General features: G+C 41.9%; 1 protein-coding gene across 24 annotated transcripts in view; it reads left to right on the top strand.

The window, feature by feature from the left end:
• Positions 1-24,743, top strand: part of SVIL (supervillin) — a 162,053-nt gene that overhangs the window by 44,050 nt on the left and 93,260 nt on the right. For 2 of the 24 annotated variants that reach the window (XM_029078310.2, XM_029078309.2), the window contains exon 1: positions 3,614-4,119. The exons of 18 other annotated variants lie outside the window; for them this stretch is intronic. The gene's annotated coding sequence lies outside the window, so the exon portion shown is untranslated. Of the gene's footprint in view, positions 1-3,607; positions 4,120-24,743 lie in introns of those variants that run through there. 4 more of the 24 variants (XM_029078289.2, XM_029078306.2, XM_029078307.2 and 1 more) reach the window with 4 other exon arrangements.

The raw sequence follows: 24,743 nt of genomic DNA, 5'->3' as shown, positions 1-24,743 counted from the left end.
AAGAAGTGATGCATAGTCGGGACTAATCATAGACAGATAAAGAATAGTGGCATTTCAGTTACTATGTTTCTGATGAAACCCCAAGAGGAGCCACCCCCAGTGGAAGCAGATGTCCCAGCCCACTCAGCATTGTCCAGTTTAGGCCCAGAACCATTTTAGAATAGCCCAGACAATCAAGGATTGATTGATTTCAACAACGATACCTTCTATTTATGTAGCTTTTCCCTCTGAGAAGACATATTTGACCTCCATGTATTGGTGCAGAGCAGATAGAAAGTAGGTGACACAGTCAGTTCTCCTATAATGGCAGGACTGGCAATCTTGCAAAAAGCCAAACTAGTAAATATTAACCTGTTTGGTTGCTGTGATTGGCACACAAGCCATTTCTTCTGACACCGTAGCACACTGAATCCCAGCAGGCTCTCGTTGTTGGACAGTTGTTTGTTCCTTCGTTCTACTGTCTCTCCAATTCGCGGAGTGAAAATAAACACTCTGGCAAAGCGGAGTGCTCCATCCCTATTTTGCTAAAGCACCAGCTCATGTAAGACTCCAGGTTCCCAAGCTCTGATCCCATACTTTCTTTTTTTTTTTTGTAAACCCCTACGATCATTCTGTTATTAATTTTTAAGGCATTGTTAAACTGCAGATTGATGACTGGATTTCTGGTGCTGGCTTGAATCTTTGGTGAAACTGAAGTTTCCAGGGCAAAGCTTTGTTCTTCATTTCTGCCACAGAAAAATGTAATAATAATAATGATATTTGTTAAGCACTTACTATGTGCCAGGCACTGTACTAAGCACTGGGGTAGATACAAGATAATTGGGTTGGCCACAAACCCTGCCCCACATAAGGCTCACAGACTTAATCCTTATTTTACAGATTAGGAATCCGAGACACAGAGAAGTTGTGACTTGCCCAGAGTCACACAGCAGACAAGTGGAGGAGCTGAGATCAGAGCCCAGGTTCTTTTGACTACCAGATCTGTGCTCTATCCATTAGGCCACACTGCTGCTCAACATAAGCTCCATGATGGTCTTCTAGTGTCTGTGAGGCCAGTATTCCTTCAGCTCTTTTAAGGTCTTTGCTACAAAGACTGTACTGCTAATTAATAGACACCACTATGTAAGTGTGGCTTCCAAAAACCACAGCCATGCACTCGCATTGTGTAAGTGGTTTCAGAGGATCTTGGGATGGGTGAGTGGCGGGCAGGAATCTACAGAGATCCTTTAGTTTTTCTCTCACACGTAATTATTATTGTTTCCTCTAGACTCCTCTGCTGTGCACACAGTAAGTGCTCAGTAAATCTGACTTATTACTCTGTGTTTGGCCTGCGTATTCAGTGCTGTGTATCAAATAAACCTATTATTTACATTTAATCAGGGCTGTTCCTAGCATATTTTCCATGAAAAAGTTCCTTCACACTTTGTTGGCCTGTGGGGCAGGCTTATACTAGCATAGTTTTTGCTCTGTTTTGAAGCAAGTGTCATGAATTGTACTGTCTTCTTTCTTTAAAAGAGTAACACTAGTAGATGATTCCAAAGATATATGTCAACAAAGCAGAAAAGCTCTGTAAAAACACTCTTATCCAGAATGTGTCTGTCAGCAAGGGACTGAGAGTCAGGAGACCTGAGTTTTGATTCTTCTCCGCCAATATGTGACCATGGGCAAGTTACTCTGGTTCTCAGTTTCCTCCTCTGTAAAATAGGGATAAAATAGATTGTGAGCTCTGTGTGGGAAAGATAGGGACTGTGCCCAATCTGATAATTTTATATCTAGTTTGTGCTTAGCACAAAGATAGTGCTTAATAAATACCCCCCCCCCAAAAAAAAGCCCAACTATCCAATTGGCAATGGAATCATTCCTTTTGAATGGCACATTGTGTTCCCTGCAAGAGAAAAACACTAATAATCCAGATCCAGAAGGCAGAACTGGCCCTAGAGAAAATGTAATATTGAGTGGCAAGTTTTTTGGTGTCCAGATTTGGGTGCACTGGGGTGCAGGAGAGAAGGAGTAGAGGGGGAAATTGATGGGTTGGCGTTTTCCAGGGTTTCTAGAACTTGTAATCACAAGAAACATTGTTTCAGACTCTGTGTTCACTCAAAATTCTTGGGGACCCAGGAAGAGTGCTGGGATTTTCAGTCCTAGAGATCTTGCTGTTTAGTGAGCCATTTCTTGAATGGAATCAGGTGGTGTGAGAGAAGTGTTGTCTCAGCTAGTGTTCCTTATGCAGGGCACAGGAGGCTCTAACCCACCAGAAAGAGAATCTGTCTCATCAGCATAGCTCCTCAGCAGTTTGTGGATATTGTGACTATGAACTGAAATGAAGCATTTCTGATATCCTCAGTCTAAATGCATTAAATCATATATATGTATCAGTTTGGGCAGATGTTGCTTTAATAAATCCTCTGGGGTCCCTAGACTAAGGTTCCTCTGCGTATTTATGAGTGGAGGAAAGTATAGAATTAGAAATGGCAGCTTGAGATAGTTTATCTTTAGATGAACTTTTGGTTTCAGGAAAATAAAAAGAGATTAGCATTTCATTGTAGCATCTGTTAACATCAGAAAACTCTCCTCAGAAAAGTTTATTTAAACCCCATTATATGGCCCTTTATTATTTCAGCCTTCAGCTTATTATCCTTACATAATTTACAAAGTTCAAATTTTATGAGTGGAATTCTCCCCACAGATATCATGGGATGTTTGGGCATGAGTATGAGTGTGTGTGTTGAAGAATTTCTGGGGCATATGGATTCAATTAATATTGTCATTGCACTGTTTGACTGTAAGTTCCTTGAGACCAGGGAATATGTCACACTGTAATGTACATTCTCCCAAGTGCTTAGTACAGTGCTGTGTACAAAGTAAATGCTCAGTAAGCACTGTTGATTGATTGATTGCTCTCAGTGAACTTATGTTGTTTTTCTTCGGTCCTTAAGGTAGAATGCAAATATTCCTCCCAATCCGTCCACAGGCTGTGCCCTTTCAGTGATTTCCTTTGGTCTACCAGTTTTTATATTGCATTCTCCCAAGCGCTAAATTCAGGACACAGAAGCAGCATGACTTAGTGGATAGAGCCCAGGTCTGGTAGTCAGAAGGACCTGTGATCTAATTCTGGCTCCATCATGTCTGCTGTGTGACCTTGGGCAAGTCGCTTAATTTCTCTGGGCCTCAGTTACCTCATCTGTAAAATGGGGGTTAAAAGTGTGAGCCCCATGTGAGACAAGAACCGTGTCCAACCTGATTAACTTGTATCCACCCCAGTGCTTAGAGCGGTGCTTAGTACATAGTAAGCACTTAATGAATATCATAATGATTAATTACTGTTATTATTTTCTGCTCTGCATACCATAAGCACCCAATAAATAGATTGAATGATTATCCCAACCTTCTCAGTAAAATCAGATGAAAGACAAAGTTAATGATCTAATTGGATTTGAAGTGGCTACTCTGCCTGGGGCAACAGCTGATCTGATCCTGCTCCATTTCCAAAGCTATTTATGGCAGATGAGCTGGTATCAGAGCCCTACTGTTCAGTCCATAAAAGGCTGGTCCTATGTTAAGTTGCCACACTGCTTTTGGCGTGGCCACGCAGAGGCTGAAGAGAGAAATCCTCTAGTTCCTTGTGGATATAGCCAGGAATGGATGGGAGCACGAAAGCCAGAGTGGGGAGCTACAGCATTGAGGACTCCAGGCGACTGAGAACTTTCAAACGAAGATTTTCTTTAATAACGTTTGGCAACATTTCATGCAGTGGGGTGTTTGGAATTTAGTTTCAACCCATTGACTGTGTTGGGCATTTATGTGCCTTTGGAAAGCACTGTTCTAAATTTACTCTATTTTTGTTTGCTTGTAATCACCTTCGCAACTACTACTGCTGATATTTGGTTATATACAATGTCATTGGGTTTTTCATTTTTTGGTTTTATTTAGCCCTTAAGAGTAACATTCAGTGGAAACAGTTTCAAGCAACACAGTTAAGAATTTCTCTAAGGTTGCTAGGATTTTTTGTTTTTTTCCTGTGTGTTTTTTTTTTCCTGGGAAGATAGAGTTGAGGTGTGTCTTTTGAAGTTTTTTTTTTCTTTTTAACTTAGAGGAGCGAGAATTATACAGACTTTTGAAGTAAGTGCAAACCCTTTTTGTGAGTCTGAAAGTAGTGTTTCTGTATCCTTGTCTGAGCATGCTTTCAAAGAATTTCTTGATGGGGTGAAAAGTTAGTATTTTCTTGTTAGTTTTTTTCAGTCTTTGTTAAAGTTCTTTTGGACACATAGGCTGTAGTGTTCTATTTTATTTAAGATGAATTGACTTCTGCAGACTTATCAGATGAGGTGAGGAGGTTTTGTCTAAAGACCAACTCGTTAGAGTTTTGGAATTAAAAAAAAACACAAACCCACATAATTGGGGAGTAGGGGATGAGCAAAATGGATTATTATTTCTAGGACTAATAGGAATTATTTTGAAAATTAGAAGGCCCAGTCATTCCCATTTCAGCTCTGTGTTTTGAAGCATTATGAAAAGTGTTACCTCATTATGGGCAAAGTCAGTTTCCTTTCAGGGTTGTCCTCGACCACCTCAAATGGGGGTCAGCAGCTGTTTTTAAAGATATGGTTACGGGTTGTTTTAGCAGTCACTTAGTAAGGGGAGTATTTATAGAGAAGAGAAAACAGATTTGATAAATACATCATATCCCCAGGCACGCAGGGAGAAGAAGGTGCCAGTAGCATCATTTTAAAAACAAATTTCCCAAATGAACTGGAGGACACATTAGAAGTTGAACCTAGACTTCCTTATCAGTGACTAGAGAGCCTGTTGATCTAATAATAATAATGGTATTTGTTAAGCGCTAACTATGCATCAAGCACCGTACAAAGCATTAGGGTAGGTACAAGATCATCAGGTCAGGCAGAGTCCCTGTCCAACATGGAGATTCATAATCTAAGTAGGAGGGTGAGCAGTATTCAGTCCTCACTTTGCAGATGAAGAAATTGAGGCAGGGAGAAGTTAAGTGACTTGCCCAAGGTCACACAGCTGGCATATGGCAGAGCTGGGATTGGAATCCAGATCCTCGGATTCCCAGGTCCATGCTCTCTCCTCTTGCCTCTCAAAGTTTCAAAGATCAATCAGTCAATGGTATTTATTGAGCGCTTATTGCATATAGAGCATTGTACTGAGCACTTGAGAGAATACAATATAAGAAAGTTGGTAGATGAGTTCCCTGACTTCAATGATGGTACATTCTAGCATTCAAGGTGGAACTTTTCTGGTTAGGATTTGAGCCCATCTTGACAATGTGAGCAGCTTCAGAGCAGAGCCTAATGGAGTGTAAAGGTCATTTCATTTGGCAAAGCTGCCTAGTGCAGTATTTTTGCTTGGGGCCAGTCAACTGCACAAATACAGTGATGGAGAGAGAAGCCTCCATCAAGCCTTCCTATAGGCTTGAAGCTGTAGGAACCAGATTGCTGGGGAGCAAGCCCTGTACTACCTGGCTTGGGGTGTTACTGTTTTAATAAAATCACCTCCGGAGCCCACTTTCTGTGAAAAAAGACCATCCTAGAGATACTTGGACCTCTCTTCCATGGAAAAGAGTTGTTGGTGTTTCATTAGGTGTTTTTCAACCAAATCCTGATAATATCTGTTGATTTTTTATGTTTGACGCGCTGTGACCCTGAGCTTCCGTCTACGCCTGAGCCACTTCTGGGTCCCACAGTCATAATCTTGGAGAAGCAGTGCCCTCTGTGCTTTCCGAGTGTTGCAGACTGAGGAACTTCTTGCTAAAGCTCAGCTCTGTTCTACAGAATATTTTTACCATCATTGTGTCATCCAGTAGGTAGAAAGGGCGTTCTGTGCCATAAACCTATCACACTTCACTCACTGCTAACAAAATGAAAGAGATTCCTCCCCCTTCTTCTTCCATTACTGCAAGATGGACAGGCATTTTATCTGTGCGGAAGCTTATGCCAGCACAGAAAATGAAGGTACATTCAGGGAGAGCAACCACCAACCACTTCATTACATGGGAACTTGGCTTAAGGTTCAGTAGCTTTGCCCTTCAGCATGACTTGACGTGAGGACCTTTTCTTGGCCCTGGGTATGGCCTTTTTACCCGTAGCATTTGAGGATTCACTTTTTTAGGCAGCCTCAGTGTGTGAAGGCTGTGGTCTTTTGCTTTTCATCTAGATTTTCCAACCTCTCATTCATATAGTACTTGTGCCTTTATTATTATTACTATTATTGTTATTATTACCTTGGGAAAAAAGATGCTGACCTTTCTTAGCTTGGCCACACTCTCTTAATCTTCTTTCACCAACCTGTCATGCCAAATCATTTTCCCCTTAAAAATTATTTTGTCCATGGAGTTACTGTATCACAGCATTGGGTTCATTGTTCTTGTTAGCACTTTGGAGGGGTATTGTCTAATAATCCCAAACTAGCATGTGGATGTGTGTGCTTAATGTGGACTCTGAAGGTGCTCAATAAATGTGAAACAGTGAAATATATACCCATCCCCTTTTGCCTACTGAGAAAAGAATCCTGTAAACATCATCCAATGATGGAGAGATAACCTTACTCAAGGGAAGGGAAAAAAGGAAAGCAGACCTGATTTAGTGCTCCCTATCCAGTATTAAGAAAGGCTTAGAAGTTAACTGAAATTTTGAGTATTCCTCCCCTCATGGATGTGAGAGGAAAACATGATCCTTCTGGAATTTTCTTTCCATAGATAAGAATACACTCAGTGGCTGTTAAAAAGGCTCAACCTTGTTCAGAAGAGGTTCTCAGTAAATAGAACAGTTTTTTCCTAAGCCTCGGTGGATGGTCTCATCTTTGTATTGATAGAGCTGTCCCTCACTTTCCCTTCATCTAACCTGAAGATAACCATTCACCTCAAGCTAGACTGCTTCCAACCAACATTTAAACAAAGGGAAAACACCTAGTGCCTTAAATGTCTCTGTTGTGAAGAACAGAACCTGTTAAGTGGTTCTTTTGATGGCATGGCATATGGCACCCAAATTCCATTAGCAGTTTGTTTTTACTGATGTGTTCTCTCGTGAACTGCCAGCAGAAATAAGACTTTGGTAGCCCTTAAATTAGATTCCATCTATTTGTGTTGCAAGTGAGTAATCCCCAGGACAAGTGGCATGTTATAACATCAAGGTAAATGAGACTTCGGTTCCTAATATTTGGTTACAAGCCTCTTAAAAAAAATCCGAATAAACCCAAGCACTTAGTTCAGTATGTTGCACTCCACAAATAGCATTCTTTTTTATTATTATTATTTGTTAAGAGCTGACTATGTGTCAGGCATCGTGCTAAGCACTGGGGTAACAATAGTAATAATGACAATTCTGATATTTGTTAAGTGCTTACTATGTGCCAGGCACTATACTAAACCAACTAAATCTGCAGGTTCGGAGCAGAGCCAAGGGAATGGAGAGGCTTTAAAGCAGTGGAAAGTTAGCAATTTGCCCAATTCTCCCAGTGCCTAGTATTATTTCCTGTTACTAAGCTAGGATCTTTGTGAAAAACATGAACCTTTATCAGACCACAGGGGCATCATTTAGTACAACGTAATTGCGGGTGTATTGTGCGTGTACTGTTGGAAAATACCAATTGGCCCTCTAGTGTCTGAAAGAGCTAATGCTTCTCTCAAAGTGCGCAATTTATTCCCAGGGTGTCACTGGGCATTTGGACAATTGAGTTCAGTGTTGTTATTATCTAATCATCCCCTGATGTTCATTGAAGCTCTTCATGTAAAATCCATCTGTAAAATCCACCGACTTCTGCCCCAAAATGTTGAATATTTCAAAACAAAATCCCCAAACTCTCTGGGATTAGTTGGAAATTCTTGTAATGCTTTTGATGGGCAAGGCTAAACGTTTTAAGATGAAATAGACCACAACATATGACCCTCCCATTTCAGATGGGATTTATTTATTTACTTGGATTTACAGAAGGCTTTTCCTCCAGAGGGCTTAAGGCACAGTACAGAGAATATTTAACAATTAAAGATGAAAAGAAAGAAATTAAACTATAAATAGTGGTAAGAAGGTGGTTAAGGGAGGTGGGAGTAGAAACTCAGCTGGGAAGAAGAGTCAGACTAAGCAAGTCTTAGGAATCAGAGTTTCCAGAGTTCCCAGTGGGTTGATGGTGGTTTGGAGGAAGGAAAAGGCAGATTTAGGAGAACAGAATCATATTTCCCTGTCAAATAGAGAATAGTTAGAGTCTAAACTCCCCCTGGATTGTAAGAGCAATCTGTATGGGCAGGGAGTTAGAAGGACCTGGGTTCTAATCCCAGGTATGCCACTTATCTGCTATGTGACCTTGAGCAAGTCACTTCACTTCTGTGCCTCAGTCACCTCACCTGTAAATGTGGTAACTCATGTGGGACAGGGACTGTATCCAATCTGATTGACTTTGTAATAATAATAACAATAATGTTGGTATTTGTTAAGTGCTTACTAAGTGCTGGGGTAGATACAGGGTAATCAGGTCATCCCACGTGAGGCTCACAGTTAATCCCCATTTTACAGATGAGGTAACTGAGGCACAGAGAAGTTAAGTGACTTGCCCACAGTCACACAGCTGACAAGTGGCAGAGCCGGGAGTCGAACCCATGACCTCTGACTCCGAAGCCCAGGCTCTTTCCACTGAGCCACGCTGCTTCCCCAGTGCTACCCCAGTGCTTAGAACAGTGCTTGGTACATAGGTAGTACTTAAGTACCATAATTATTATCATCATCAGTATTATTATTATTATTTGGTATTCTCCCAGGTGTTTAGGTCAGTATGCTGCACTGGGGTGCTCCACAAATACCATTCTTTAAAAAAAAATTGTATTTAATTACTTTTTGACAGGCACTGTACTAAGCACTAGGGTAACAATAATAATAATAATTCTGATATTTGGAAAGTGCTTACTATGTGCCAGGCACTGTCCTAAACTCTGGTGTAGTACAAGCTAATCAGATTGGATGCAGTCCATGTCCTACGTGGGGCTCACAGTCTTAATCCCCATTTTACAGGTGAGGTAACTGAGGCACAGAGAAGTTAAGTGACTTGCCCAAGGTGACACAGCAGACAAATGGAAGAGCTGGGTTTAGAATCCAGATCCATCTGACTCTCAGGCCCATGCTCTTATCCACTAGGGCCGTGCTGCTCCTCCTAGATATGAGCTAATATAAACTAATCAAGTTGGACATAGTCCATGTCCCACATGGGGCTCACACTCAATCCACATTTTATGTCCATAATTTATTTATATTAATATCTGTCTCTCCTTCTAGACCTTAAGCTCATTGTAGGCAGGGAAAGCGCCTACCAAGTCTGTTATATTGTACTCTGCCAAGCACTTAATAAAGTACTCTGTAGTAAATGCTCAATAAATGATTGATTTTATGATGAGGTAACTGAGGCATAGAGAAGTTAAATGATTTACCCAAAGTCACACAGCAGACATGTGGCCGAGCTGGGATTAGAGCCCAGGTCCTCCTGACCCCCAAGTGGTGTCTCTTGATTTCGAAATGATGTTCCCAGTGACTAAAGTGCCTCCATGAGTGTGAGAGAATCTCTTTCACGCTTGCATACTTTGTCGAATTTACAGTCTATGTCTTAGGGTGAGCATTGCTCAGACACTAGTAGCTACAAGGGGAAGGGTGTGTCCTACTGTTCTCAGCATATGCTGGAGTAATTTTAGCAGGAGTGGAGGTGGTTTGCACTGAACCATCTACACACTTTTGCCGGCCCCCTTGTGCCAAATCTACAGTGCTCTGGAACCTTGCCATGCCTAGCACATGCTGTAATGATTAGTGTGATTTCTTAAAGTTCCTGGTTTCAGGTCATTTGAACACTATTCTTAGGATGTCCACTGATTTTGAAATTTTCACTAATTCCAAATTTCTGCACATTCCTCATTCTTGTCCACATTTGCCTACCACCACCGTGGCAATACATTGGAATGCACGGAGCCACTAGTATAGGAGGAGGACTAAGTGTGCTTTTATTGGAAAGCAGCATGGCGTAGTGGATAGAGCATGGGTCTGGGAGCCAGAAGGTCATGGGTTCTAATCCCAGCTCCACCACTTGTCTGCTTTGTGGCCTTGGGCAAATCACTTCATTTCTCTGTGCCTCAGTTACCTCATCTGTAAAAATGGGGATTGAGACTGTGAGGCCCACATATGAAAGGGACTGTCTCCAACCCAATTTGCTGGTATGCACCCCAGCAGTTAGTACAGTGCCTGACATATCGTGAGTGCTTAACAAATACCACAATTAATATCATTATATTTTCCAATTTATTCAAATGATTACTTCCCATCAGTCTGAGTTCATGTAAGTCCGTGGGTTATTTCAGACCACATATCTGAGGATCCCTGCTACTGGGAATGAAAATTTAGGAAGTGCTGTGACAGCTTGCCTTGGACCACTGTGCCTTGATGTTTGGTGATGAAACAAGAGTCTGAATTACTTCATAGTTTTGTATCTGTTTTGGTCTGTCATTTTTACATTTTTTGTAAAATAACTTGACCGTTTCTCACAGTTGTATGTTGAAGCTGAGTTGGAATAAACATCAGTACAATTACATGTTCTTTACATTTGCATCAAACAAAATCAAACAGGAGTAGTATAGTATTTCTAAATCTGTAGTGCCTTAAATTTACTCCCTACTTAACTAATTATCAAGGCAATAAGATGGGACACTGGGAAACAAGGATCATCGAATAATATGAAGTATTGTATTTCTGTGGCTTAATTCCCGAGCACCATGTCCTACCTGCTAAAACCAAAATGTTTAACCTTCAGAATTCCTAGGGAAGTCATATTTAATTTGAAAATAGGAGGCAGCAGGCTCCGATCACAGCAGTGGAAAACAATTTAATGAATTCTTACTTTAGCAGCGTGAGGTTGAAGGATCTGAGCAAAGCAGTAACCACTGTATTTTTTAAGAATTTTCAGTATTAATGACTATGAGCTTTTCCTTGCATCTTCTCCTTGGCTTCAATAGAAATGCTTTTTAAAAATTAATTGTTAGTCTTAATGGTATCTAAGTGCTTACTGTGTGCCAGGCATTGTACTAAGCTCTGGGGTAGAGATAATCAAGTTAGACACAGTCCCTGTACCCAGTCAATCATATTTATTGAGTGCTTACTATATGCAGAGCACTGTCCTAAGCTCTTGAAGAGTACAATACAACAGAATTAGCAGACTTGTTCTTTGCCCTTAATGAGTGACTCAGAGTCTTTATGCTATTTGACAGATGAATTAACTGAGGCACAGAGAAGTCAAGTGACTTGCCTCAGGTCACTCAGAAGGTAGGTGACAGAGCTGGGATTAGTACCCAGGTCCTTTGACTCCCAGGGCCATGCTTTTTCTCAATGGGTAGACATTGGCTATTAAGAACTCCCTTTTCCCAGGACCTAAGCTTACTCCCTGGTAATAAGTGAATCCTTTGGAAGGAGCAGACTCTAGATCTCAGACAAGTAAGGACAACTAAGTGCATTGCTGCGTATTTCACAGTTACTGCTGTCATTCACCAGACAGCCCCAGAGTGGTCAGAATGAGTTCATGCTCGTCCCGAAGTGCCTGATTACTTACCAGGGAGTAAACTTAAGACCCTGAGACACTCCAGCTCAGCATTGGTTAGAGTTACTTTTCATAATATCCAATAGCTTTTTGAAAGAATGACAAGTTCAAGTAAGTGTAATGGAAGTGAACCATCAAGTCCAAAATGGACCAGAATGAATCAGTGTTTGTAGGATTTCTTTTAAAGGAGAGACTCCCAATGAGAGACTTAGTGGTATGTTGATTTTTTTCACAAAGCACAACAGTGTTCACAGGTATTTACAGTTCTCCTGAACAGCTAAGTGCCTTCTTTGAGGGATCTTAGGATGTAGTACATTTCATACCCGCGAAAAGTGGAGTGTATTTTACTTCTGTACAATAAGATGATTGAGATCTTAAGATTTTTGGAGGGAAAAATTTAGAGGGAAATTGTTTATATTTATTTTTTTTTGCAGTTCTAACTTCAGAGCTGTACTCTTCCCTTTCTCCCATCCCAGGGATGAGAATTTTAGAATTTTCAACACATTTTTTTCCTCCTGAAGAAATATCTCAGTAGAATAAATATGATCATTTCACATTTGCTGCATAGGTGGTGGGGACAGTTCTGTAGCTCAGGAAAGGGACCATTCCAGCTTATTCATAGAATCTTGGAGGGTTGAAATGGACCTGCCCATTTTTTTCCAGTGCTCAATGGTAAATAAAATGAGTAAAATCAAATACTATCAGGTTGTCATTTTCAGAACTGGAGACTTTTGTGACAGAAGAATGGTTTCTGTCTTTACCTTAGGTGTCAGTAAAAACATTCTTTCCATTGACTCTTTGAGTCTAATGGGTATGTGTTAGTTTGAGATCAGTTATTCTGTTTTCACTGCCTAATTGCTACTGCACAAATGTGAGACGCATTGGGTTATGGAGCCTGGGTTGGGCCCGTTGCATAGAGCCCCTGGACACGTGTGAGTGGCAGGCAGACCAGCATGCCTCCTTTTCCCAGCCCAGGAAGCCTGGGACAATGGCTACTTACCGCTTCTCAACTCTTGAGAAGAGAAACAGCCAAGGATATGGATTCAATCCAAAGGACCATTGAACCTAGGGACCCAGGCAGCTCTTTGCTTTTCTCCGCCACAGTGAATGCCCAGAGTGCCATTAGAGGCAGTGACTGACAGACTCACAGTAGAAGGACCAAGCAGCTGTGTCCTGCTGGCCAAGATTTGGCTATCATTGCTTTTTGGGGCTTGGTGATTGAGGGTGAAGCAGAATGAGAGAAGCCATTTTAGGTCTAGAAGCAACAAGATTGTCTAAGGAAAGAAAGGCAAAGCTTGGCTGGCTACAAGTAGGCTGAGCAATACACCCACTATAAAAACTTCCTCCCACTGCTTGACCCTCCGCATCAAGAGTCAACCGACAAGCACCCATAATTGTGTGAGATGACAGCATCTCAAAAACTAGGCAGCTGAGCTCCTGTGCTGAATGGGCGAGATATTTTTAAAAGAACCAGTAAGGATGAGTGGCTGCCTGACTAATGAGAAGGGTGAATATATAGGGATTCAATCAAGGAAAGTGTCTCTCTCTGTCTCTCTCTTCGTCTCTCACTCTCCTACTTTTTCATCCTGTCGCCCCTCCTCCCCCCATCTCTGCTCTTTTTCTGTCACTTTCTCTCTCTTTTTCTTTTTTCAATCTTCCTTCACTTTCTCTTCCTGTCTTCCTCTTTGTCTCTCTCTCCCTTCCAGCCTCTTATCAGCTTCCATTATAGAAGTCAAGATCCCAAGCCATGAATACCTGTAAGTTTTGCTGATTGGGACAGTTTTTTTCAATTTTTCAAGAAGTTGTCATAAAAATCTAGGAGTTTCTACTTTTAATAATAGAAATGAATATTCTTATTGGCTCATTTAGGTAACATGGCTTCATCATTTGGGGCCATCACTTACTGGGAAAGATGCAAATAAATATATTAGAATATTTGGCCCTATATAATGGTATTTAGTAAATGAAAATGTATTGGAATTTGATCATTTGAATTTAAAGTTTTCTGAAAAAATTGAAATGAACAGTGTTGCTAGTTATATCAGGAAAATAACTGCATTACACCATGATTTAATTTTGGAAGGGTAAAAACTGAAACCAAACCACAGCTCCCAGTCTTGTTCTCTATCTCAAATTTAATTTTAGAAGTGCTGTAATTATTTGGCAGTTTGTGACCCTGCCGAGAGATCACAAGACACTTTCCTGGTCTTTATGTTAGTACCAGGACATGAAACTGGAATTTGAGATTTAAAACACTTCGATTTATCTGAATTTCAGTGCAGTAGGTCACTGTGCTATGTGAACAGTGTCTCTGAAATGGCGCAAGGATCTTGTGTTTTTAAAGTGAACTGTGCAGAGTAAATGTCCTTGACTCTTAACTATTTGACGTAATTCTAGTAAACATGGATTGACAGTTTTGGCCCAGAAGTGGTTGAAATCTGGAAGCCTCAGCAATGTGAAAAATCATGTATATTATTACATTCCTTATAAACTCATTATTCTTACCTGAAATTACCCTTTAACTTGAAATACTGTCTATAAATCTTGAAGGGATACCTCAAATATATATACGGTACTTTAGCTGGCTAACATTTATATGGTTGAATGAAAACAATTTGTAGTAAAAAAATAATGTTTTTTATAATGGCTGTGTATGAGGAGGTTAAAGTGCAGGGTGATTTTCAGGGCAGGAGGTTGACTGCTGTGAGGTACGGATTGTGCTTAGTGTCAAAACTGGCCCTCGGTCAATTCTAGAGCCCCTCCCTCACTCCTCATGCCCCTGCAGGTGGTGACAGGGCAGTTGGGATTCTGAATTGATGCCCTTTAGCCTAAGAGGGACTTGGCACATTGCCCTTTGGGGCCATTGTAAGCAGCAGCAGCAGTAACCTTGCTGGATGGAGTGCTTTTCTGCCACAGGGTTTCACTTGCCAGTAAGACAAACTTCTGATCCAGCAGTTTTAACAGTGATTCAGACTGAATCATGTTATAGTGCTCATGGAGAAGGATTAGCCATGTTTTCATGAGGAGAGAGCTAGGATCCAGTTCTGGAGGCCCAGTCATTCAGTGGTATTTATTGAGCACTTACTCTGTGCACAGCAGTATACTTGGGAGAGTACAATACAGTGAGTTGGTAGTAGACCTGTTCCCTGGCTACAAGAAGCTTACAGTCTAGATGCGGAGACAGATAGTAAAATAAATTACAGCTATATATAGAAGTGATGTGGAGTGACTATCAAGTGTTTAAAGCATTCAGATCCAAGTGCATAGACTATTCAGAAGGGAGAGGGAGTGGGGGCCAAGAGGTCTTAATCCAAAAAGGTCTCTTGGAGGAAATTTTAGTAAGACTTTGAAGGAGGTGGTGGTGATCTACTATATATGGAGTGGCAGGGAATTCCAGACCAGAGGGAGGTTGTAGGCAAGGGGTCAGGATTGAGGTAGACGGAATCGATATACAGTGATTAGGTTGGCATTAAAGGAGCCAAGTATGTGGGCTGGGTTGTAGTAGGCAATCAGTGAAGTAAGGAAAGAGTGGGAGAGCTGACTGAGTACCTTAAAACTAATGGTAAGACTTTTCTGTTTGATGCGGAGGTGGATGGGCTGCCATTGGAAATTTTTGAGGAGTGGGGATGATTTGGGAAGCAGAGTGAAGTACAGAATGGAGTCCAAGCCCAACACATCATTAGATGGTACATAGAAAGGGATTGTCAGGTTGTAAATACTGCAGCCTTTTTGGTAGGAATCTATTTTTATGCACTTTAAATCAATTGCAATTTAACAAATGGTAATAAGCAAAGGCACTTTTAAAAATTTCTACTCTTTCCCATTTTTTTCTTACATTTGATTTCCTCTCTTCCCATTCCCTTAATTAAAATCCACTCCTTGGCTTATCCTAAACAAGAGAAGCTTGAATCTAAAATCTGTTCCTGAAGGGGATTATAGAATTTGTTTTGAGCTAAGAGAAGATGGGTGTGTTAGGGATAGGATAACCATTTTGTTTTAATAGAATGTTTTTAAGGGTTTTTTTTGCGGGGGCATGGCTTGGGGAGAAAGGAGAAGGGCATTTTAGCATATGGATAATGCCTCTAAATTTGAAAATAGCTAAAGCAGCAAGAAGAACCAGCTTTCCTTGAACCAGAGCGGTTGTCTTTGTTCTCTTGACAAAGATGATTTAATTGAAGTTCAGTAATGTCAGCTGGAATAATGACTTTCCCTTTTTCATACATAACCTGGAGATCAAATCAAAGGAAATGTGATTTTGGTTTAGGGGCCAGGGGCCAGAAAGGCATGGAATCCTAACCTGGGCACCAAGAAAGGCTAATTGTAAAGCAAGTGATCTCTTTAAGCAAACATCATGGTCAAACTTGAACCACCCTCAAAGACTGGTAGAATCAGCAGCCATCAGGGTCGGCAAGATACCTGCTTTATACTGTTTTAGGAAAGTTTGGATTCTTGTAGGGCAAGATTTAAAAGACAAAGAAAAAAACCCGCTTCACGAGTCAATTGGCATAATTAAAAAAAAATTAGACCGATCTTTAAAATCTTTCCATATTTTTGAGGGCCTTAAAGCCCCAGAATAGCCCCAGAGCTATTCTCCAAGGCAGATCTTCCTCCAGGGATGGTAGAAATGGAGGGGCATAGCTAGGAAATAGGGTATTGAGCCAGCCTGCCCTCACCTGATGGTAAATCATGTAATACCTTCTACTTCCCCAACATCTCCAGAATCCATCAGTTCCTTTCCATCCAACTGCCACCACGCTGACCCAAGCACTATCATAACTGTCCTGACTACAGCATCTGCCTGCACCCAGTGCCTCTCATTTCCATGCTTTACGTATGGGCATGTAAACCTTTATTCTGGGGACTCAGGTGGGTCACTTGAGATCAAAAACAGATTCCTGACTGGCTAAGAGTAGATGTTGAGATTGATTTCCCTGAAGTAGCTGAACCACAAAAGCAGTTTCATAGGCTCCGGAAGAAGACTCAAACTCTGCATCTACAGTTCGGTTGTCCAATGGGAGCCCTTGATTAGCTCACCATTTTTCCACATGGTGAAAGCCACAGAAGCATCATCAGGTCCATACGTGGGTGTAGACACCAGTATTCCTGCTACAGGGACTCTTCCAACCTTGAATGGGAGCTAGTTGGGGTTCTGATTCCTTGGGAGGGTCCTGACCTCCATTCCCTGTACCCTCCCAAAGGAATGTCACTGTGGTGTGGATTGGGTCTGGCCCACCCAATCTGAGTTCCTCTTGCTTAGAATGGGCCCTAGTAGGTCCACACACCATGGACACAAATACTATGACTAATGGTTGCTGTTCTTATAGGATATCCTGGCTTTTGACATTCTAGTGTCCCTTAGGGAACTCTGGGATATTATAGGAAAGAGAAATCTATTAGTCACTGCCTTCCATGGGAAGTCAGGATGTCGCCTGGCCAGACTGTCTAATCCTGAGGGAAGAGTTGTAGATGAGTAATCCCTTGAGTCGGAGGGGAGAACCAACTTCTTGATTTCCACGAAGGGATGGTGTTCTGCCCTATTCATCCAACTAGACGAAGGTGGGAAACCTAGAGAAGCAGTGAAGCTTATTGGAAGGAGCATGTACTTGGGAGTCAGGGGACCTGGGTTCTAATTCTGGCTCCTCCACCTGTCTGATGTGTGACCGTGGGCAAGTTACTTCACTTCTCTGTGCCTGTTACCTCATCTGTAAAATGGGGATTAAGGCAGTTTTAATTATCCTGATTATCTTGTATCTACCCCAGCATTTAGTAGAGTTTCTGGGACATAGTAAATGCTTCACAAATATCATTAGAAAAAATAAAGCCTAGGAAAAGTAAAGAAAGGCCTTCAAGCTAATAACTGAAATTTCCCACGTATGGGCCCCAAGGGTGGTGAACCAACTGTCAGTCACTTCCAAGCAGAGGAAATGGTTGTGAAATACAATCGGATGTTAGCTTAGCCATGAGGAAAAGCTTCCCAGATGCTAGGGGCTGCCACACATTGGAATGTTTCCAAAGGAGGTGGTGAAACCCCTGTCTTTGTATTATAAACCACCGTTGATCATTAGTGATTAAAAATCAAAAATCTAGACTCTAAGCTCGTTATGGGCAGGGTACATGTCTGCTAATTCTGTTGCATTCTTCCAAATGCTTTGTATAGTACTCTGCCCATAGTAAGTGCTGAACAAATATCGATTGATTGTTTGAAAAAGGGTTTTGCGGGGCGAGGTTTGGGGGACCTATTGGCCCTTCGAGGCCTTTAAAACTAAATAGGCAGCCTGACAACTGAGTCGTCATTTCTAGACAAATGTATTTCTTATCCAGCTCAGTGCAATATCAGGCATGGCCAAATTGATGCCTCACCCCAAACCCAGTGGCACAAAGAAGATGCACACGGATCTTCTTTTCTCAAAAAAGGTGGCTCCAAAAAGTCTATTCTAACACTCTTATTTTTATTTTTCCCCTCCTTTCACCCATAAAATGTCCTGAACTTTTGCTTACTGTGTTCCTGCTCCTGACTCTCCCCTCCCTGCCCCAGTGTTGTCAACAGGGCCACGAGGCAGGGCTAGGCACGCTCCATCCTGCACCCTGATTAATCAGTCAATTGATGGTGTTTATAGAGTGCTTAAAGTGTGCAGAGCAAGGATAATAATAGTGGTATTTAAGTGCTTGCTACATGCCCAGCACTGTACCAAGCTCTGGGGTAGCTACAAATTAATCAGGTCAGACATAGTCCCTGTTTCTTATGGAGCTCAAAGTCTAGAGGACCTTTTTATTTGTCTCTTGCTACCATCAGGGAGTGCCGATGTGCAGGGAAACTCCAGGCTCTGTGTTGGAGAGCAAGAGAAGGCTCTGTAGAGGGACCAAAGTAGGGGGCCCACCAGGATGGGTGAAGCTCCAAGTTTATGGATAGCCTGCTACTAGCTACCTAGGGAGAGATTTCTGATCTTTTATGTGACATGAGCAAGAATCCAAGAATAACAATGAAGTCATTTGGAAAATACATTCTCTACCTCCCCAGTCTATTTTCTTTTCAATATGTGTTTTGGTTGTAAACGTAGTGTGGAAAGAACCCGGATATTTCTACCGAGACCCACCTAGGTATTTAGTTGTTTTCAGAGGGAAGACTTCATGTGGCTATGAATGATCATTACAATTTAGCCGCTGACCTTAGTAACATAACCACCTTGTTGATTTGAAGATGCAGGTGAAGAAATTAAGGTAAACTGCTTACAAAAGACATTGGTCTCCTAGGTATTACTCACTGCCAGGAGCAATGTGCAATTTTAGGTTTAGTTGTTTTAAGGCCTCTAACCCTGCTAATGTATTTCCAGCATACTCTTATATTTTACCTAATTTTTTAAGCAGCTATAGGCAATTTCAGAAATGCAGTAGTGGTGGTTTAAATAAATTTTCTTACAGACTTTAGCTTAAGCGGAAAGATCATTCACCCATTTGTGAATCTTTCACATATTCTTATTCTCTATTATTTCCCCTATCTGTAATTTATTTTAATGTCTGCCTTACCCTGTAAAGTGTAAGCTCCCTGTGGGCAGGGATCCTGTCTACCAACTGTATTTAACTCTACTTTCCCAAGCCCTTGTACACAGTAAGCACTCGCTATATACCATGGATTAATTGATTCACCTATCTTCAGAGGTTTAGAATTCAGTCAATCAATGGTATTTTTCGAGTGCTTACTGGGTGCAGAGCACTGTACTAAGAGCTGGGGAGAGTACAATATATCAGAGTTGTTGGTAGATGCTTTCCCTTCCCATAAGGAGTTTAGAGTCTCGAAATTATTGCTTCAACTTTCCCTCTCCTCTTTTATCCCCTTTCTTCTCATCCTTTCCCTTACTAAATGGGGAAGAGTGTGGGAAGGATAAACACAAGGATGAGTACGTTTATTTAGTACGAGTGGTGGGACAAATGTGGTAGGGCCTGTCCAGGTAGGGTCATTTGGTCACTCCAATAGTGAAATACCAGGATTGCAGGTAGACCCTGTAGCTAAATACTATTTAGGGAAACAGCAAGGACAACAATACTCAGTGCAGACTCTTGCTTAGTCTCTGAGGCACATCATAGAAGGATGGCCAGGCCTTGGGATTCGACCCACCAATGGTATTCACTGGGCTCTGCCAATTATCAGCTGTGTGACTGTGGGCAAGTCACTTAACTTCTCTGTGCTTCACTTACCTCATCTGTAAAATGGGGATTGACCGTGCGCCTCACATGGGACAACCTGATTACCCTGTATCTACCCCAGCGCTTAGAACAGTGGTCTGCACATAGTAAGCGCTAAACGAATACCAACATTATTATTTATTATTATTATTATTAAGTGCTAGGTAGACTACAGTAGAGTCAGTAGATACAATCCCTCCCTTCAGGGAGCTTACAATCTAGTGGGCGAACAGACATTAAAGTAAGCAATAGATAGGAGAAGCAAAAGAAGATCCTCTTCCATGACTTGATTGGAAGGGAAATGATTAAAAAAAGTGGTTGTTTTTTCTTCTTGTTATAAATGCTAATTGCCATGTAGACTTGGCAGTTTGCAACGTCAAACAGTTAAGCCCTGTGCACATAGTTTTAATGATTTTGCTTTAGGAACTTGTTTTTATTGGTATTAGCTGTTTTCTTTGGATAAGAAATTTATTCAAATGTAGTAACAGGTCTCAGGGACACAGAATGGAAAGTGTGGGAGCCCAACTCATTGTGTGTATGTGCTATGCATTAATGACACTCAGGAAGTGTCATTTTTCAAGCACTGTGTTGTGTTTGAAAAATCAAAGAAAAATAGCACTCTTTCAATAAGCTTAATTACCAGGTCCTCTTTCCCAGAGGTTCTCACATTCTTCTTCTCCTTGCCCCAATTTTCTTTTCCTTTCCTCTAACTATTCTTATAGGTTGTAAATTTTCTGCCTTTTTGGCTAAAATTGAGGTTTGTGTGTTAAACTCGTTTCATGCTATACACTAATGAGACTTTATCTGTTCTGCAGCTGAACACCTACTGTAAATTTAACCACCATGTTAAAACCCTTTGGGTTATACTAGTACAGAGGTTGTTTGTCAAAATGTACTTGCCGGTTTGCCAAAAAAAAGAAGTAATCTTTATCCAGGGTTTGAGTTGGGATTTGTTAGGGTCTGTGAATTAGCTAGAGAGGGAAAAATTGAACTCTCCCTCTCAGTGTAATTCTGCTCTGCTTATACACACTCATTCTGTCACTTCTGAATTGCAACCAACCTCATAGTGGCTGCCCATGGAAAGTTTGGAACCATATGCTGGAGTTCAGTGAGGCAAAGGAAGGGAAGAGGGTGGCCTAGTATGAAATATTGTGTGTGTTTGTACGTGCGCATGCACAGACCCACGACATTACTCCTCAGTGAGAGAAGCAGTGTAGCCTAGTGAATAATAATAATTATGGTACTTGGTAAGTGCTTACTATGTGCCAAGCACTGTTCTAATCATTGGGGTAGATACAAGTTAGATTGGACCCAGTGCCTGTCCCACATGGGGCTCAGATTTTTACAGATAAGGCAACTGAGAATGAGAGGCAACAGAGAAGGGAAGTGACTTGCCCAAGGTCAAACAGCAGATACATGGTGGAGCTGGGAGTAGAACTCAGGTCCTTCTGACTCCCAGGCCTGGGCTGTATCCCTTAGGCCATGCTGCTTCTTAAAGCCTGGGGGATGGTATGAGCATGCTCCTCAGCTAACTGGGTCACCCCCCAAACAGTAGCAGTGAGGGTGTGTGTCGAAGGAGATAACACCAACCCAGAGCAGAGAAAGGACATAGGGACATGCCTTTTACAACAGCCTTATGGCCTTCTGGGAAAAGTGCCCTAGGGACTACAATCAAGTTTTTTTTTTCTTCTTCCCTTCCCCAGCCCCCTTCCCTCCATAAAGTTGCCTGCTCCCGGCCTAATGACATCATCATGTCTATCCTGTAAACTTGTTATGGTCGGGGAACATGTCTGCTAACTCTGTTGTGCTCTCCCAAATGCTTAGTACAGTGTGGTGCCCATAGTAAGGTCTCAGTAAATAGCATAGATTGATATCCTACCCTCTTCAGTTAGGGTCACCAAGATCCCTGCTGGGGAGCCAGATTTCTCAGGCCTCAGGAGATATCTGAACCATGTCTCTCCAATCTTTTTCTGGTTTGGAATCTGACACTTGGCTTTGCCTCAGGGAACCCATTTGTTCAAGAAGGGGAAGGGATGGAAATGAAAGATCAGTGGCATTTCAGAATGTCCATGTTCAGGCTTATTCTACCCAAAAGGTGAAGCAGCAGTCCCACCTGAAGTATTCCTCTCTGAGTTACTCAGTTGGCCTTTCACTCCCAATAACTTTTGGGTGTCAAGCAAAGACAGGTGACTCCCTCCCCGATGCAGCAGAACTGCCAGATTGGGTTTGAAGTTGACATGCCCCACAGTTTGGTCAGTATGGTTTCTCCTTCACCCAACACTCTCCTTTCTAACACTCTCCAAAGTTTACTGTCTCCCTGCCTCCTCATTTTTGTGCTTAAATGGCCATCTTCTGCTTGACAGAATGAATCCTGCCAAGCAGTATCACAGAACAACAAGTGGCTGGCTGTAGACTGATTTCAGCCAGTGCCTAATGACAGAACTATTAGTTGCTGTCTCCTGGGGCAGACTAGTCAGTTCCTCTCATTCCCCAGATCAGCTGATCCGATGGCGGACTTCATAATCTTCAAAGACACACATTTCAGTTCTCTTTGTGAGTGGGAAAAATTGAAAGGGGACTTCCAGCCCCACATCCACATACCTTGGCCCTCAGCCCTTAATATGGGCTGGAGTTGCTTTCCATTTCCCCTGGACCAGACCTGCAGCCTGGCTCCAGCTGTGTCCTTTCTCTGTTTTACCTTTGACTTTTTTTTTTTTGACCATCACAATTTGTAAGGGGAGAGTCTTGCCAAAGTCAGTTTGTAAGCCCCCCAGGTCAGTCCTTGTGCAGGAATTGAATTCAGACCTCCACATCAATTTCCTCTGACAGGAATTCTTTGTTTCCCAGGATTTCAGCTGTGGCCAGTTGAACCTGCTTCTGTGCACAGGTCTCTGTTAACTTGATTTCTTTCCCTGGGCTCCCCCTAATTAGTACTGCTTTTCCCAGGTGGTTTTTTTTTTCCACCTTTATATTCAATGTTTCAGTAAGTGTCAGGGCAATTTGGCTCCTGAGTGTGAATCCTAGTTCTTCTGGTTTCAAATTATTGTTTCTTGATTGTGTGTAGGCTTAATCTCTTTGTGGAAAACAAGGGTAATGGGAAGCATGTTGGCCGAAGAATTCTTCCAAGTTTTTCCTTGGGGGAGGGAAAATTGCTTGACCTTCCCCCTAGTGCCAACAGTTGTTCTGCTGGAGCCCAAACTGCCCATGTTGTTCCTGTGGGCACTTGGTTTTTCCAAACTCAGGGATTCAAGTTGATTTGAGTTTGCCGGTGGGGGTGGCAGGGGAAGGAGGACTGCACTGGCACTTTGTTGGGGGAGTCCACTAGACTAGCTTCTTAAGGGCAGGGATTGTGTCTACCAACTTTATTGTATTGTATTCTCCCAAGTGCTTAGTACAATGCTTGGAGCACAATAAACATTCAGTCAAATGCCATTGGTTGATTGATTTGAATGGTCTTGTAGAACTGGGGTGGTTTAATCTCTCTCCCCTTTTCTCGTTTCCTCGGCTCCTACGTAGGCCAGAGGAAACCTAAAGCTGACTGGGACTCTCCAAGACATATCCCACCTTTACCCCGGTTTCAAGCCTGGGTGTTACTGGAAGAGAAGCACGGGGCCCATCTTGACATCTGAGCGGGGTCTTGGGTACACCTTAAAGATGTCATGGGAGGAGGGAGTTCAGGTAGCGATATCTGGGCCTGGATGATTCCAACCAATTCGTGTTGTGCTCCAGGAATGTGGTGTGACAAAATGCTGGTATCAGCAATTCATCCTTTTTTTTCCTTCCGTGACCTTTGGGCGACTCCTGGGTGTGAAGGAGAAATGGGGAGTGGTGTGGTAGTGGTGGGCTATTATGTTCCTAATAGTATCTAATCTTTGCAGGACCATTAGGTCTTACTCTTTCAAAGCAGCTTGTCCCTACATGTCTTTACCTGAGGTTCTACCTTCTTTGTTTTCTTGAAATCACATATTTATGAAACATTTTAGACCTGAAAGGATTTGGTTAAAAAAAATCCCTATAATCAACATCCATTTAAGAAGATTATAGATGTATTTTATGGTAATTTCAAATTGTCCAGGCACATAAGTTTTATTCCAGAACTCAGTTGTAGTATAGTCAATTCCCCTATAATGTGCATCCTTGCAAATTCCAACATTACAGAAAACGTGAGTTGGAATGCACATGCACAGTACATTGGTTGCTGCATGCACCCATACAGACGTTTCTTCCACCACCAAGTTGTGCAGTTAGAGTTACATTGTTAAAGTAACTTTCCCTAATTCTTCTGTTGTGTTCTATCAAAAACACTACATGCATGCCTCATAACAGAATGAGTATAGGTGATTTCTTTTATGATTGTCTTCCCATCCACATAGTGGGTGCTTCATTTCTTGTGTTAGTTCTTGTTGTTTATGTATTTCACCATTTTCCATTTCCCTTCCTTCTCCTCTCCCCTGCTTCCCTCCCCCCCCCCCAAAAAAAAGGCCCAGGATTTTGATATTTTTGAGAAGGGGAGTGTGAGAGACAGTTGGGTCACAGCCAGCCTTTTGGGTAAGAGCAGTGTGCTTCTAAAGCCTCCAGAACAGGACAAATTCTGACAAGCAGATTGTGGGGCAAAAAAGGAAGAAACTATATCCCAGACAGCCAAAGGTCTGGTTGCCTATATTTCCCAGAGGACTTTGAGGCTTTCTGGAAGGAGTTTACTTTCATTGCCAAAAAGAAGCTATTTCTACCTCTGGAGTAAGGCTTAGTCTTTATCAGTAAGTGTCCAGAAGCTTAAGCTCTCTCTTCTCTGTGCTCTCTCTCTCGCCCTCTCCCTGCACCGCCTGCTTGGACCCTATAGCTGTTGCAGAATAGGCCAAGGAAATATGGGATTTGTGATTCCTCTAACAAAGAGAAGTCATGGATGAGGTAGCCTCATGCTCTGGAGGTCTGATTACATTCCTTATCTGAGCAAAAGCTGTAGAATACAAGTGCACAAGTGCTCTGCA

The sequence above is a fragment of the Ornithorhynchus anatinus genome, chromosome 13, assembly GCF_004115215.2.
Source record: "Ornithorhynchus anatinus isolate Pmale09 chromosome 13, mOrnAna1.pri.v4, whole genome shotgun sequence".
Taxonomy (NCBI): domain Eukaryota; kingdom Metazoa; phylum Chordata; class Mammalia; order Monotremata; family Ornithorhynchidae; genus Ornithorhynchus; species Ornithorhynchus anatinus.
This window is presented reverse-complemented; position numbering and strand designations above follow the sequence as displayed.